Here is a 4,544-nt window from a genome sequence, read left to right on the forward strand (position 1 = left end):
TGAACAGTGACAAATGTTCCAACATTTGGAGAGATTGGAGTGAAACCACAATCTTCCTTTGCGTTTGAGAGGGGCAGCTCTCTCGTATGATAGGGATGTTTAGGATTTTTGTGTACTTTTAACCTGAAAGTACATAAAGGAGGAAACATAGATTTTAAACAAAATTAATAACAAAAACCCTACTAGAAGACATACAAATACTAAGTAGGATTCCATAAATGATAACAATTACAAAAGGGGTTACCACCAAATAGGTTAGTCATGCAACGATGATGAAAGAAATGCAATAAACCTCAACACACGAAGAGATAGGTTGTACTAGCACATGCAAGTCAAGATACCATGAAATGATGTGTTTCATCAATAGATTTCACCAATACATAAAGGGATTACTAATTCAACATACGATACATTAGTAACAATAACTCATGAATACATTTAAGACACATGAACTCAATGCATTCTTCATTATTCTTTTTGAAAATATACAAGTTCAAAAACCCCTTAGTACAAAGGTATGAATATCAAAAGATCTCACTTAGTTTCTCTACAAAATTCTGCAGAGTTTTCCCCCTCTGCAAGAGTCCCCCTCATATTACAAATAGCCTTACTGTTATAGGATTCCCAGAATAACCGCCTTAGTAACTAACTTTGGATAGGTTAATAACTAACTCATTTTTATGCCAAAAAAAGAGCTTAGTTAGAAACTACTTCACTTTTGCGTGAATAAGGTCCACTTTCTAACCTTTAGTTACAATGAGTGAAAAAAGTCACATTTACAAAAAGAACCACTTGAAACATTGTAATTTTTAAGTTATGGATCTTGTTGAAGTAGTTCTCCATCGTCATTTGCTTCATTCACATTATGTAATTATCCCAAAGTACCAAAAATTGAAGTATACTAACACATTAATGTTTTGACCATTGACTTAAAAGAAATACTTGCCCACAAATATATTGACTTCAAGAACATGCTCTCCAATTGCATCTACATCTATCAAGAAATCTTTAATTTCATAACACATATTTTCATAATGGGAAGGCTTGCATGATGACATGATTCATTCTTTCCATTCATACATTGTGGATTCCATCAATCATGTTTCGAAGAATATTACTATTCATGTGATTGAAGTATGTGCAACCATCTTCCACTGAATAAGACACACATAAAATGGTTCGAGAGTCCTTTATTAAAAGATCTTGATAGCTCCACACATGAGGAATTGGCAAAAGTTGCGATGTTCAAATCTACACCTACCATTTTGAATTTGCTTGAAAGATTCGAAAGCTTTTTCGGGAAATCCATTTTGTGCATATCCTGCAATTGTTGCATTACATGAGATGACATCTATTTGAGACATTATGTCAAATATGTCAAATGCACTGTCTAAACCTCCACGATTCACCTGAGCATTCTGTCGAGTACCATATGAAATATTGATTCTCCTTATTCTACCACCCACGTCTGTGGTACATTACATGAATATGAACCTTACAAAGAATTAACAACACGAAGTGTCTCCGATCATAGGGGTTGCTGGGTGGTAAACCCGTAGTGTGGCAAGGGAATTTGGAACTAAAACAGATGCTAGTGGCTTTTCTTCTATCTCTTCCCATCGATGCCAATACCCCTACCCAAGCTAAACTTCAAGGGTGGGGAGTTAAACTAGCGCTTCTTCGACTGGAGAAATATTAGTGGGTGCCCTTGCATTTGCTATTGGTGGTTTAAGATCAACTTATCACAGAATAGGAACAGAGGCCGAGAGCACTTAATTCAGATCTATTACTTCCATTGGCTCTCAAACTACCGAAGCCCTTGATACCTATGCCCATGCTGTTGTCTGTGTCTCTGCTGCTTGCTCTAGTGCCTCTTGTGCCTTAGTCATGGGTGACATGGATTTTATACAAACAAAGTCAATTGATAGTAACTTTACATCCGCCAATTGCATTTGCTTGAAATTTCTAAAGCCTTTGCATCAAATGTATCCAATGCATCATGAAGTCCTGGCATTATATGAGATGACATCAATTTGAGGTATTATGCTAAACAATTCACTTACCTTGTCTATGCTCCCATGAATTTTCATTTGTGTCTGCCATGTTATATTGTCAAACATTTCATGTGCCATGTCGATGCTTCCATGATTTGCATTGCATGCAATGATATTTCATTGAGACACACCTCCCGCTCCAATTGCCCACTTCTATAGTGGGGCTCCTCCACTCGACATACTTTAATGCCCGGTTCATGGATCACTTTGTGTACTTCTCGGAGTGGAAAGGCTATCGTTGGGGTGGTTCGCTGCCCTGACGGATGGAACCATAGGTCGCGTGATGCATTAGTGAGAGATGGGAAGACATGGATCTTCTCATTTTGGTAACTAGTTCTCAGACTAGGGAGATAAGTAAGTAAGTGAAGAAAACCAGCCAAGATACGACTTATACGGGCTCATGATTTAGACCACTTTTCATTAATTCTTTCAAATAGTTTGAGTATGTCGTTCATGATTCGTATTTTGCACATGATATCAGTGTTACAAATGTTCCACCACAAGTGTAACTCATTCAAGATAACCGCCATGAGATTGGAAGGTTAACCACAACCATGGAGCACAAACAAAACTTATAGAGTTAAGAGGGTTCGAGATCTTCCTTGCAAAACCCATTTTTAGCAAATTCACTGTAATCGTTTCATTACATGAGATGGTATCTCTTTGAAACATTTTGTCAAACAATTCACTTGCCTTGTGTGAACTCCATGTTCTGCATACAAGTCTACCAAAGCAGCTACAGCTACCACGACTGTCAAAATTCCTTTATCCTCTATGCTTTCATGAATACTGTGACAATTTGGTACATATCCTGGGATCATTGCATTAAATGAGAGCATGTTTCTTTAAGGCATTCAGTCAAACAATTCACTTGCCGTGTCTAAGGTTTCCACATTGCATATATTTTCCACAACCATGGCATTCTGTTAAATAACTGAATGCACTTTGTCTATGCTTGCATATTCTGCAATATTGCACATGAATCCAAACAACTCACGTGCATTGTCTATGAAATCACATTCTTTGAAATGTTCTGTCAGCCAGTCCACTTGCCTTGGCTATGCCTTCCACATTTTTCATACATTTTAACAACTCATGGCATGTCTATGCTTCCATAATCCGCAATACAATTATGTCTACCAGTGTAGAATTGCGATGTAGTCTTGTTTCCACGTTGGCATGTGTGCCTTCAGAGCAGCTCCAACTTCAACATTTGATGAAACCACTTTCTATTCAATGCATTGATGAATGTTCATAACCTATTTTTTGAAACTCTTTTTTTTTTATAACTCTTATGGAGGAGGTTAAGAATGCTCCAGAACGGAGCATTTCTAACCTTTTTTGACAAGCGGGCCCACAAGGTTAGGAAATAAGGTTAGAGATGCTCCATTTTGGAGCATTCCTAACCTTTTTGTGAGAGGTTATAAATATGGGTTAATAATGCTCGAAAATAGAGCATTCCTAACCATTTTTTTCTCAAAGGTTATGATTATGGGCTAAAAATGCTCGAAAACGGAGCATCTTTAACCATTTCTTTCAAAGACTATGACCTTGACCTCCAGAAACCATCGACCACGAAGGAGAATAAAGGAGAAATGAAAATGACGTGTCTAGACAACTTTTTCCCTCAAATGACCAAAATATTAAATTATTTATTTGAAAAATAATTTAAATATTTTAAATTTAATGCTCAGGCTTGAGAAAAATGACCATATCTTCCAAATGGTAGGGAGTTAAGTCCTAAAATTAGAAACACGCGTTGATGGTCGGGAAATAAGCCAACAACATCATTCAATTCTCATGAAAAATCCTAAAATGAGATATTTTAATCATTTCTAGGTGATAGACACCAAAATTTGAAAGTTTAAAATATGACAAACTATGAACTGGGTTCATGCGAAAATTGGCCACATGACACAGAATGATGCTAAGGGCATGTTTATCAAATTATTTCCCTCAATTCTTGGTAATTTCCAAAATTCATCCATTTTTCATATTTTGACTGATAATGAACTTGGACCACGTGCTCATTGCTTACGCATAAACACCTATTGGATCTTTACTCGACACTGAGACCGATTTGAAGTTTAAATATTAGGTATGCCAAATATGGGGGCAACAATATGCATATATATATATATATATATATATACATATATATGTACATGTATACATATATATATATATACATATATATATATATATACATGTATATATGTACATGTATACAATATATATATATACATATATATATGTATATGTATATACATATATATATGTATATGTATATACATATATATATGTATACATGTACATATATATGTATATATGTACATGTATACATGTATATATATATACATGTATATGTATGTATATGTATATACATGTATATGTATGTATATGTATATACATGTATATGTATGTATATGTATATATATATATATATATATATATATATATATATATATATATATATATGTATACATGTAC

Source organism: Cryptomeria japonica, chromosome 10 (assembly GCF_030272615.1).
Source record: "Cryptomeria japonica chromosome 10, Sugi_1.0, whole genome shotgun sequence".
Lineage (NCBI taxonomy): Eukaryota > Viridiplantae > Streptophyta > Pinopsida > Cupressales > Cupressaceae > Cryptomeria > Cryptomeria japonica.